This window comes from Sapajus apella, unplaced genomic scaffold (genome assembly GCF_009761245.1).
Source record: "Sapajus apella isolate SASKATOON/1434 unplaced genomic scaffold, GSC_monkey_1.0 scaffold2, whole genome shotgun sequence".
Classification (NCBI taxonomy): domain Eukaryota; kingdom Metazoa; phylum Chordata; class Mammalia; order Primates; family Cebidae; genus Sapajus; species Sapajus apella.
Window position 1 is genome coordinate 13,315,548 of NW_022436942.1, and position 13,992 is coordinate 13,329,539.

Genomic DNA, 13,992 nt, shown 5'->3' on the forward strand with positions numbered 1-13,992 from the left:
AAACATATGAAAAAATGCTCATCATCACTGGTCATTAGATAAATGCAAATCAAAACCATGTTGAGATACCATCTTAAGCCAGTTGGAATGGCAATCATTAAAAAATCTGGCGACAACAGAAGCTGGAGGGGATGTGGAGAAATAGGAAAACTTTTACACTGTTGGTGGGAGTGTAAATTAGTTCAGCCAAATTGTGGAAGACAGTGTGGCGATTCCTCAAGGACCTAGGAATAGAAATACCATTTGACCCAGCAATCCCATTACTAGGTATATACCCAAAGAATTATAAATCATTCTATTATAAAGACATATGCACACATATGTTCATAGTGACACTGTTTACAATAACAAAGACCTGGAACCAACCCAAATGTCCATCAACAATAGACTGGATAAAGAAAATGTGGCACATACACACCACGGAATACTATGCAGCCATAAAAAAGGATGAGTTTGTGTCCTTCATAGGGACATGGATGAATCTGGAAACCATCATTCTCAGCAAACTGACACAAGAACGGAAAATCAAACACTGCATGTTATCACTCATAGGCTGGTGTTGAACTATTAGAACACGTGGATGCAGGGAGAGGAGCATCACACACTACGGTCAGTTGGCAGGGACCATTGGAGGGACAGCGGGGGGTGGGGAGGGTGGGGAGGGATAACCAGTGGAGAAATACCAGATATAGGTGATGGGGGGAGGAAGGCAGCAAAGCACCTTGCCATGTATGTACCTATGCAACAATCCTGCGTGATCTGCACATGTACCCCAGAACCTAAAGTACAATTAAAAAAAAGATGCACATTCCTATTTCTAAAAGTCTGCTTGACTTGTCTGTGAAGATATCCTGCCAGTAGCATAAACTCATCAAGTGCAATACTAATTCTTTATCAGCCACTCAGACCAACTCTGTTTCCCGACTTGTCACATTAATGTTAACTTTACCACCAAAATAAATCAGGCTGACAGCCCAAATCTCACCTTTTACTCATCTCTTTTTCTTACATCAGATATATAGTTCTGAGACTTTTTGTTCTGCCTCCATCAGGATTTTATTTTTTTGAGGTTCATGACCTTGGGTAAGTCATTTAATCAAATCATGCCACAGCCCTAATTAATAGACTTTCGTTATTTCATCTTGTCTTAGGATGTAGCCAAAGCTATTCTTCTTGGTACTAAAGACACCAATCTACCTGTTACATTTTATTTTTTTTCTATTCTACTTCATTCCACTCACCCCACTCCCAAAATTAGTAGAAAAAAATTGATAACTTTTTTTTTTTTTTTTTTTTTTTTTTGAGACGGAGTCTCGCTCTTGTTACCCAGGCTGGAGTGTAATGGCACGATCTCGGCTCACCGCAACCTCCGCCTCCTGGGTTCAGGCAATTCTCCTGCCTCAGCCTCCTGAGTAGCTGGGATTACAGGCACGCGCCACCATGCCCAGCTAATTTTTTGTAGTTTTTAGTAGAGACGGGGTTTCACCATGTTGACCAGGATGGTCTCGATCTCTTGACCTCGTGATCAACCCGCCTCGGCCTCCCAAAGTGCTAGGATTACAGGCGTGAGCCACTGCGCCCGGCCTTGATAACGTTTTTTATCGACAATCATAAATAGGAATTTTTTTTGTTTATTTGGCTGTTTAATTTTAATTTTTCTTCAATCCAAAAAGTTTTCTTCCCTGGGTTTAATGGAAGAAATGCAAATCTGAAGCTCTCTCTGGCTATGAGACACAATTGGTTTGGAAATTATTCATAACATCTTAGTTTTTAAAAACTTTAAAAATAACATGAGGAAAAACTCAAGATTATGGTTTTAATTTCAATTCCAAATATTGCAGGGGAGGAAAAAAAGTGTCTTTTCCTCATGCATCCTAGCTTCATAGCTAAGAACTCTATAGCAAAAGAAATTAACAATAAAAGAAGCATACAAATGTATTTAATATGTTTTACATGACACGTGAGTCTTCATTAAAAAATGCTAGGTTTGATGAAGTAGATAGCTATGGAGAAGCATGAGTGAATAGAAATGATTAAGGGTAATAAACTGGAGGAGATGGCGGACAGGAGGTGGGACTAGATTGCAGCTCCAGACAGCAGCGTGCAGAGGCTCGCATTGTGAATTTTAGCTCCAGATCGACTGCAAGAACAAACCAGCAATCCCAAGAGGACCCACAGACCCTCCTGCAGGACCCAGGAGACACCCCAAATACCATGAGTGTCCCGAATGCAGTAGTTGGAAGGGGAGACCCTCCTCTCCCAAACACACACCCCCCCGCAGAAGCTGAAGGTCTGTTTGTGGGAGAAGTTTCTGACTTTACCTGGAGCTGAGTCAAGTTAGAGAGCCCAGACGAGTGAAATACAGGAGTGAAGGAGGCAGCACGGAGGCCCTGGGAGCTTGCTGAATCCCCAAGCAGCCCATTCCTGCCTGGCACCACAGGTTCCATCAGGAGAGAGGCCAGAGGAGCAAGGGGTAAAACTCCATGTGGAGAAGGACTCCCCTAGCTGAACTTTGTAACAATTTTAGCAAGGCAAAAATCCTCCTGGCCAGAACTGGGGAGAGGGCGTCAATCCAGCTTGCAGACTTCACAGATGGAGGAAGAACTAAAGCCCTTTTCACAGGTGGGGGAAGAACTAAAGCCCTTTTCACAGGTGGGGGAAGAACTAAAGCCCTTTTCACAGGTGGGGGAAGAACTAAAACCCTTTTCACAGGTGGGGCAAGAACTAAAACCCTTTTCTTTTCGCAGCTGGGAAGTGGAAAGCCTCAGGCAAGCTTTCAAGCCCAACTCGCCTTCCACCTAGAAACAAATGCGGCTGTTGTGTGGGGCACAGTGGGAGTGAGACCGGACATTCAGTTTGTGTGGGAGCTCGGTGAAGCCTGTGACTATAGGCTTTTCCCCACTTCCCTGACAACCTGCATGACTCAGCAGAGTCAGCCATACTCCTTCTAGGTATACAACTCCAGTGAGCTGGGAATCTCACCCCCATCCCCCACAGCAATCGCAGCAAGACCCAACAAGGAGGGTCTGAGTTCAGATAGGCCTAGCCCTATCCCCACCTGATGGTCCTTCCCTATCCACCCTGGTAGTGGAAGACAAAAGGCATACAGTCTTGGGAGTTCTAGGGCCCCGCCCACTGCTTGTCCCTCTCCGTACTACCACAGCTGTTGCTTTCTGGAAAGCACAACCTCCCGGCAGGAGGCCAACCAGCACACAGGCAGAGTGTTAAACCACCAAAGCTAAGGACGCTCATGGATCCCATTGCACCCCATGCCACCTCCACCAAAACACCCTGCTGGTATCCAAGGCCGAGAGACCCATAGATGGTTCACGTCACAGAACTCTGTGCAGAAACCCCCAGTACCAGCCCAAAGCCAGGTGGACTCCCTGAGTGACTAGACCCAGAAGACAGACAACAACCTCTGCTGTTCGGCTCAAAGGCAACCACATCCACAGGAAAAGGGTGAGAGTACTACATCAAGGGAACACCACGTGGACCAAAACATCTGAACAACAACCTTTAGTTCTAGACCTTTCCTCTGACAGAGCCTACCAGAATGAGAAGGAACCAAAAAATCGGCCCTGATAATATAAACAAAACAAGGCTCATCAACACCCTCCAAAAATCACACTAGTTCACCAGCAATGGATCCATTTGTTTCTGATTAAGGAAAATGTTAGAACCAAATATAAAAAAGCAATAATAAAAATGAGACATAACACAGGTAACAACATATTAAATCTTTTACAACTTCATAAAAATACATTTGAAAAATTTAAATTGGTGGCGGGGAGTGGTGGCTCATGCCTGTAGTCCCAGCATTTTGGGAGGCCGAGGTGGGTGGATTACCTGAGGTTAGGAGTTTGTGACCAGCCTAGCCAACATGGTGAAACCCCATCTCTACTAAAAATACAAAAAATTATCTGGATGTGGTGGCAGGCGCCTGTAATCCTAGCTACTTGGGAGGCTGTGGCAGGAGAATGGCTTGAACCTGGAGGCAGAGGTTGCAGTGAGCCAAGATTGCACCATTGCACTCCAGCCCCGGCAACAAGAGCAAAACTCTGTCTCAAAAAAAAATTAAGAAATTAAAATTGCACAGAAAAATATAAATTATCAGATGGACTAAAAAGAAACAGAACATCTAAATAGGCTAAAAACCACTAAATGCATTAGTAGACTTCTTATCTCAATCTATACTTCAGAGAGTTTTACAGGTTACTTTGTCGAATCTGCAATTAATATATCATTCATATCCTAGGTAACTGTTCCAGAAATAGTAAAAAAGGAGAAACTACCCAATTTAGGATTCTGGTATAACCTTGAAACAAAATCAGGTAAGTATTATATTAGAAAAATACAATATATAAATTGAATTTATATATTTTATATATATATATATATATACACAATATATAAATTCAATTTATATATTGACCTGCTTCACATATAAATAATGGTAATTGATCAAAGAAAGTTGCTTTAAAAAAAAAGAACATAATGAACTCTAAAATATTTCTCAGGGCCAGCCCTATATTTACATATATATGTGTACCCTCATGCATAAATACTATATAAGGTTTACCATTAAATTTTCAAGACTTCTTTATAAGTAATTTTTAATATTTTTCTAGCCCATTAAATTGATATAAAGTGTTGTCTTATTATTAGTTTGAAATAAAATGATAATATTAGGTATAATAATATTAGGATAAAAATAAACCACCAGTATGTAATTACACTGGTATTTTAAAATCATATTGGCACTTTTCAAACAGCTAGAAAACTATGGTCCTGAATTTAAAACTTATCCCAGTGCTGTCATCTGAATCTGTTGCCCGTATGTTGGAACTTAAATCCCAGTGTGATCGTATTAAGAGGTAGGATCTTTGAGATTTCTGTACTCTAGCATTTTTAGTGACTGAAATAATGAAAATTCTGATTAGGCCCTTGCCTGCTTGCACATGATAATTACTTGCTTGTTCCCACAACATAATTATAAATCGCTGCTGTACTGTTTCTTTGTCAAGCAGGAGGAGACAACTTCAGGGCCATCTAAAACTTTGCAGAAAGGAATGAATGTTTTTAAGACATTGCAACCAGTTGCTGATGCCCAGCAGTCTGGTTGCTCAAGATGTTATCTGAGACTGAAGAAACACAAATTTTCCCCTCTGTTCCCTGCAACTCCCCCTCCCTTACTTTCTAGCCAGATAAAAATTCCCTGCTTTATCTCTTTGTTAAAATGGAGCTGAGCGATTTGGCTTTCTTGCCTCCCTACTTTAGCCAAATCGAATAAATTTTTCTCTTATCATCAAGCACCCATGTCTCAGTGTTTGATTTCAGCTGTGCATGAGGTACAGGGGCCTGAATTTGGGCTTCTGCAACAGGGCCTTTAGGAGATATTTAATTGGTCTTATCTACCTTCAGAATAGGTTTAGTGACCTTATAAAAGAGCTGGAGGGAACTAGTTAGGCCCCTTCTGTCCCTTGCCCTTCTGCCTTCTGCCATGTGAGGATGCAGCAACAATGCGCACGTTTTGGAAGCAGAGAATAGCCCTCACCAGATGCTGAACGTGCTGGTGCCTTACTCTTGAACTTTCAGCCTTCAGAACTGTGAGAAGTAAATTTCAATTCTTTATAAATTACCCAGTCTTGGGTATTTTGTTATAGCAACGTGATCGAAGACACCTAGACATGAAAAATCCCAAGATAGGCTTTCTCTTTATTTTTCGATCATAATTTATTATAAAGTATTACATTTAGCTTATGAAGCTGTAAAGATATAATTGATTTTTTTTGGAATTTATAATCTGAGAGGGAAGAGATGTTATCATCATGTGGGGTAGAAAATTACATATATCTCAAGTGGGTAGAGACAAAATGCTCTTGGAATTCAGACTGGGTAGAGACATTTCTTGTTAGAAGGATGGGGTGGGTGTGCCCTGTAGTCACTTATAGGAGAAAGTTTGGGGCATCATCTGGGGTTAATCTAAGACAAGAAACTAACTATGAAATATCAGAGAAAAAGTCACCATAATTCCTATTCCCTTTAGTTAACCAATGCAAATTTTGAGTAAGAACCACCCTGTCTAATCTGTTAAAACCTTTGGGAGAGGAGGTCAAGAGAGAGAGACAAGAAAATGTGTGGGCTGACCGTGGAATGCAAGCACATAGGTGCAGAGCACGCTGAGGAATGAGACAAACTCCAAATTCGCAAGTGAAAGTCATGAGAAAGTTCCCAGCTTTATGACCTCACAGAACACCAAACAGAAGTCTAAGAATTTTAAATGTAGTTCATGCGCAATCACAGTGAATTGTTCTGCAAGCAGATGTAATAACATTCTGGCTACAGACTGCTATTATATTAACAAATATTTCATTTGATTAAGCGACTTTTTGAAGGGCACTAAAGAAGCTGGCAACAGAGTTAAAATTAGAAAGAACTCAAACTCTTGCTTCTTACTCCTATGTTTAAACTTACATTTAATCAAAAGGTTTCTCTGTAAATAGTGGTATTCCTGAAGTTGAATTATTTTTTTAAATTTTAAAACAAGCTAGCTTAGATATTCTCAGACCATAATAATAACATCTATTATCTACTCAACACCTACTTTGCTCCAGGTACTATTAAGTACATTCTATTTCTAACTCTTACAACAGTGCAAATTAGATATTCAGGTTCACATATTCTCAGATGAGAAAATGGAAGATTAAAGTTTCTGTCTAGCATCACATGGCTTGCAAACCAGAATCTGTGCGCAAATGTGCTACACTATAATTTTGTTACTACGTTGATCAAAACATATGTACTGAAATCCTACTATGTTGAAAGCACTTGAAAAGTCACACACATACCAGCAAATTCTTCACTGCACTTCAAGCACTGCTTCCTCGTTGGCTTAGAATTTTATCTATTGGGTCTGTGGACTCTATGAATCCAGGGCTGTGCCGTTCACCCGGATAGACTCATATGTGTGTTGGCTTCCAACATGGCCTAGCCTTCCCTCTCCGTATTCCAAGCAACGAAAAGAGAGTAGTGCTTTTTCATGTTATTATCACCCATAACACATAGATGGTGCCCATTGGTGTTAATTTTGAGAAGTAACACTGTGTGTCTGCCAAATGTCAATATTGTTCCAAGTACATATGCATTTAATCTTTACAAGAACTTTACATAGTAGATATTAAAATTCCCCTCCCTCCAGCTTTTTTTTTTTTTTTTTTTTTTTTTTTTTTAATGAGGACACTGAAATACAGAGAGGTCAAGTAACTGGACTAAGATCATACATCTGATAAATAGAGTAGCATCTGAATCCAATAGTCTGGTTCTAAAGATCGGGCGATGATTTACTCTGCTCTACTTAGTGCAAGGAAGCTGGGAGAAGATAATGTAACTTTTTAAAGATAAATCATTATTAAGAGGACCAGATGTCTCTTAGCCTGACATTTCAATACCTGATGTACACAGAAATTTTCCCATCCCTTCCCTTTTCCTACCTTATCTTCTTCCATTCCCTTTTCTTTCTTTTCCTTGTTTAATTTCTTTCTAAAATTTAAGAATTATGCAAATAACACACCAATATTTCTTATAAATATTCATTACAAAAATACATGTTAATGTTTTCTATTCTGCACCCAGAAGAGAGGTTGCATTCAGAACTTGCAGGAATACATGTATGAACTTCAAATATACACTTTTTTCTCTTTTGATGTGTTTATTTTAATGCAAACGTAATCATATGATGTGCATATAATGTAACTTGCTTTTTGCAAGAGCACCAACATACTTTGGAGCGCTTTACATGTAGGTATGTATTTATCGTTCTCATTCTTTTTGACTACAGTGTACCATATGTACCATAATTTATTTAACCATAAATCTTTATATATAGTTACAAGGTTATATATTTATAAATTTATATATTCATTTAACATATATATGAGTTAATTATATACTTTTTTTGTTATTTCAGAGAAGGATGAGATAAACATGCTTCTATAACTTTGTGTATATACTATTATTTTTGAATAGACACTTAGAACTGCTGAGTCTAGGAAGGCAACTGCAAATTTTAACTGAAATCACTAATTACCTACCAAATAGGCAGTGGCAATTTAATGTACACCCACCATGTGAGAATACCTATTTTCTAATATGTCAACAGTAGATACTATCTAAGTTAAATTCTGCACATCTGATAGCCAATAATACATCATTTTTACATAATTTTTATCAAGCCAAATATTTTTTCAGATATTGCTATCAGTTTTTCTATCTTTGTATTTTTTTCTTTGTGTCTTTTGTCCATTTTTCTATTGGTTTGTTTACCTTTTCTTATTTATAGAAGCTTTTGTATTATCTAGATGTTAAGTGTCAGTTTATGAAAAGACCCTTGCTGCGTATATATAAACACAGGATTTTCTTCCTTCCCTTTTTTGCCCAGAAGTTTTTATAGGGTCAAATCCATGAGTCTTTTCTCTTCGAAAGTTAGGATTGTTCCTTACTTACAAGAATTTTCACTACTCCAAGATTATTTTTCAAAATTTCAATGTTTTGCTCCATGTCTTTTCCCACGTAGAGGTACATTTTTTTTTTTTAATGAGGTCAAGAGCAGTCTCGTTTAGCCTTACAGTCCGGTAGAAAACTGACACACATAATTCTGCTTCTGATCTTAGTGCTTGGTAGTATGTGGTGGTATTGATTTCAGTTTTAGTGTATATGGAGGAGAGTCCCTCTTCTGCTGCAGACAGATTTTACGTCTTCCAAAATCGGCAAGTAAAATGTAGTGGCATTTAGACTGTTTTTTTCTCACATTATTTAAGCATTACAGTACACCAATGACTGTTTTCTGGAAGTGACCAGAAATATTTTCCAGTAGAAATTGTTCTCTTTTCATCTTGGAGCCATGGGAAGTATTATGTCTCAGGGCAGCTTTCGCAGTTATAAATGGATCTGAGGATGGATTCATGAATAGGACTTGATTAATGATTTCAAGGGAAAATGGCCCCAGTATCTAGGCTGGTGGAGGTGTACCACACAACTGTTAGCATGGAAAGGGATCTGAGAGAATACCCGGTACAATGTCCACAATTACAACTGAGAAAACCAAGGCAATAGAATGTCATTTGGCTGAGGTCACTCAGCTAGAAGGACAATAACAAAATATTGTACAAATGATGGGATAAACAGAAAACTTTGTTAGGCTTAGCAACAAACTCTGTGGGTTGCTATGCTGACCTCTCAGCATTCCGAACTTTGGGAAATATTTCAACCTTTGAGACTGTTTAGAATCACATCCCAAAATATGAAAGAATAAATATAACTCTGCAAATGCACCCTAACTCTTTGCTATCCTAAGTTTCCCCATACTCTAAAGGACCACAGGTCTCTGAGGTTTAACCTTACATTAAAATTAAATTGGTTTTTCTTGTTTTCAAAATACTTCCCCTGCATGACCTCATTTGATTCTCACTTGAAATTGTCTCAACAAAAGTAAATGAACAATAGATTTCAGGTGTCACTAGAACATGCTATGATTGCCACGTGATACTGTTCGTTTGCTATCCCACTACCTCAGACTTTTAATGATGTAGTATTTTCTTTCTTAGGGCAGTTTGTTGACTCTCTCAGTAAAACCCTAAGGAAGTCCCTAATACACTGTAGGAAATAAAAAAAACTTTAAAAAAAAGTTCACCCTTGCATAAATTGTTTATTTATTTATATATGAATAGATGATATTTCTACAAAATGATAGACTATCAAAAGTTACCCTCAGCTGGATGTGGTGGCTCACACCTATAATCCCAGCACTTTGGGAGGCCAAGGCAGGCGGATCACTCGAGGTCAGGAGTTTCTGACCAGATGGGCCAACATGGTGAATCCCTGTCTCTACTAAAAATACAAAAGATTAGCCAGGCTTGGTGGTACGCGCCTGTAATTTCAGCTACTCAGGAGGCTGAAGCCCTTGAATTGCTTAAACCCGGGAGGCAGGGAGATGGCAGTGAACCGAGATCTTGCCACTATACTCCTGCTCTGTCTCAATAATAATAATAATAAAGTTACCCTCAGCCCGCAACCTTGTCTCCCGACCACACAGTTCCCCTTTCACAGGGATACTCCCAGGCCACCTATCAGCTAATTTAGATCTAGTTGGTGTCTAGCTCCACGATCCAGGAACCCCTGCCAGTGCCTGTGACCTGGAAGCCCATTCTGTTCTCTGGGTACGAATCGATGTTTCATCGAGTGTTCACCAAATTTAAAAAACATCACAAACTTTAAAAAAAGCGCACAATCAGAACCATATTTAAGTAACACATAAACACACACACGCACACACACACACACACATTTCAGGACACAATACTTACCCTTGCTATATAAAATATGCCCTAATATTTTCATTTGTTTCTTTTTTTAGACAACCCACTAAACATGCACATATATATTTTACCTCCCCAGCTCACTTAAATGGTATTTCTTATTCTTCTTGTTATGAAATTTACACCCTTGGTTAACTATAGGACTGAGTTCCTCAAGTTTGCCAGTTTCCTTTCAACCTTGCTCTCACCCCTCCCCGACTTCATGATGAATTTAAATTAAGGGCACACACACAAGGGCTACCAGGATTAAATAGCAGCATCATGTTAAATGCTGGACCCTAGATAGGCAAAGGCTAATAGCTTTAGCTGTAGCTTTCTCCTGGGAAAACGCAGAAGCTGATGGCTGACAGTTTTCTGCTACACAACCTCTGGAAGTAGAGGTCCAGGTGCCTGTGTGGAAAGCAGAGTTAAAATCCAGCCTGGGATCCCTTCACCAAGGCTGCACTTGCCCAGACCGTGTGATTTTTCAACCAGGAATTTTTTACCTGGGCTGGGGGAGTCACATGAGGTGGATTGGACTCTTGCTACTGGTTGAGGGTGTCCAGGTTCTTGGCATTTTGAAGAAAGGATTGGACAAAATGCACAAATAAAGCAAGGAAATAATGAAGCAGCAAACACACAGATTTATAGAAAATCTGAGCACACTTATGCCCTACGTAAATGAAGAGGCTATTTCCTGTTGTAGCTGAAGTGTGTCTGTTTGATTTAGTCTGGGAAGTCCTTACGTTCCTTGTCTCCAGGTCCTGTTCTCCTGCCTCACTCTTATGTAGAGATGTTCCAGAAATGTCATGACTTGCCGCACCACTTCTCATTCTTGCGTCTACCATAATGGACAATTCTCTAGGCCAAGTTTCTCACTGGATTCAGTGGGGCAACTGATCTGTATCTTCTCAGCTTTCTGTCCTTCTCGACACATTTTGGGCTACAGCGTTCTCTAGCATCTTTTGACAGTAACCCCTTCCACTCATTTTCTTTCAGAGGGTAGTGGCGCACACTTGTATTCCCAGCTTCTCTGGAGGCTGAGGCAGGAGGATCACTTGAGCCCAGGACATCGAGGCTGAAGTGAGTTATGACTGCATCACTGCACTGCAGCCTGGGTGGCAGAGCAAGACCCTGTCTCTAAAAAAACCCCCCAAAGCCAAAAAACAATAGATAACTTTTGTTAGCTAATAGCTCTTCTTTTTCGCTTTGTATGTGTAGTTTCCCTTTTTTTTTATTATCATCATTTGTATTTTTCATTTAATGATTGGTTTAGAAAGGAGATCAGGTAAGACTATGTGTTTATACTGAACCAGAATTCTCAGATAAATTTTTTGTTGGTTAATTTGTACATACAAATAAATAAGATTACATATGCAAATTATAAAGCACAATGGTAACCCACCCTCTAATTAAGAATTAGGCTGTGGACAAATCTGAGGAAGCTCCCTGATGCCCCTCCCCAGTTACATCCCCCTCCCTCACCCAGGATTATCACTCTCCTGGATTGTGTGTTTATTCTTTTTGTTTCTTTAATAGCTTCATCACATAAGGTGTGTATTCCTTTTGCTGTGTTGAAAGCTTTATAAACATTGACTTTTATATAATTTCTTGTGACTTGCTTTTTTCATTTAACAGTTTATTTCTAAAATTGTCTCTGTTGATGTGAATATTTTTTTTTTGTAATTTTTTATTACTGCATAATGCAAATATGCTGCCATTTATCCATTCCCCTGATGCTGGGTCACCCCAAATGTTTCTTTTCTTTCTTTCTTTTTCAAATCCATGAACAATGCTTCTACGAATATTCTCCTACATGCTTTCTGGTATAGATGTGCAAGGATTTTTCTGGTTTAGGAACGGCATTACTGAGTTGTAGGATATACACGTATTCATTCTTACAAGATAATGGTAAATTGTTTTCTAAAGATTTTTAAAAATAAATTTACACTTCTAAAAACAGTGAATTCTCAATTTTTCCACATTCTTGACAACACTTTGCATTGTCAGACTTTTAAGCTTTTCCTATTCTCCTAAGTATAAAATCGTTTCCCACTGTGATATTATTTTCTTAACTTCACATTTTGCATTCTGTATTACGTAATTCAGAAAAGCGTACAGATAGTGAGTGTGAAGCTTGATAGAGTTTCACAAACTGAGCACACTGAGCAAGAAATAACACATGACAAGCACCTCAGTAACTCCCCTGTGTTCCTTTCAATCCACGTTACTCCTAAAAAAAAACCACCACTATTCTGACTTTCAACAACTGTTCACATGGGCAAATCCATGCAAACCTAGCACCAAGGTCTGAGGAATTGGCAGGCTGAAGAAAGAGGCTGGGCAAATTCAGTTTCTTAGAAAGACACTGGAACCTAGGAATAGAAGTCATGTCTGTATTTTGAGAGGTGGTGACACAAGATGGTGGATCCCGGTGCTGTTACCCCACAGACCCAGGGCTTATATGCCATAGAGAAAGCACATGTGTGCTTCAGAAGGGATGTGTAGGACAGTTCCTTAAGGGCAGGATTTGTGGTAAGTGCACCCTCTTACCCAAGGAACAATAGATAAACCGGAAATCTTAGAGGCTGTCCCAGAACTGGGGTTAATCAGTAACCAACATGGCAGATTAGCATCTAAGATGGAGTTGCTTGGCCTTCACAACATACATTAATTTATGTATGTCCTTTTTTTTTTTTTTTTTTTTTTTTGTTTTTTGGTTGCTTTTTTTGGTACTTTGGTTTTGAGATTTATGCATATTGTGGCGTGTAGTATTAATTTTGCATTTCTAGTGGGAAACAAAAATGAAATCCTGAGCTCCCAACCGACCTACCTTTTGTCCTAGGGGACCCCAGAGAAACCTTGAAAACAGTTCCTGGCCGTAATGGGGTGTGAGGTCAGACATGCCTCATTATAGCTGCTCCCTCCCCAACAGCCATTAGGCTTTCTTCTCTAAGCACTAACAGAAACCAGCCCTTTCAAAAGACTCCACCATTTTGATACCAACCAACTGCCTGAAGCTGCCCCTCCACTTTTTGCCTGATAAGAGACCACTGCCCACAGAGTGGTTTTGGCTAGTCTATGGAGAACGCGCAGTGACGGTTTGTGTGTCCTCTGCCTCACTATTTGATGTCAGAGGACTGAAAACTCCATCCTCAAATCATGCTAACACCACTGTTTTTGAACATGGGTCCCATGGGGAGGGAGGAATCTCAATTGTGTTTGTGCACATTTCTCCTTTCATAAATGTTTATGCCTCCCCCTATAGTTTATTGAGTATGTATACTAGGCCACCCCATTCAGAATAAATTCCTGTCTTATTCTTCTGATCCCCCAAGTGTCTGTTTATTGCTTTTGGCCAGAGGCTATGCTTCCCAGCCTGTCAGAATGGCCACCCTGCAGGCTGCAATGCTTATGAGAAATAAAGGTCTCCTCTTCAAAATCACAAACCTTGTCATTCTTCAGGTGACACTAACAAGATCACTGTACTCCACTCCCTTCTCTCTTTTGTCCTATGACTCAACACACTTGGGACACAGAGGTTTAGAACTGCTGCCCTCAGCAGCCTGGATACCCAACTCCTGTTGTCCCGTCTAACGGGGAAACACAGAGTGGAGGGTGAGAGATAGAGACAAAG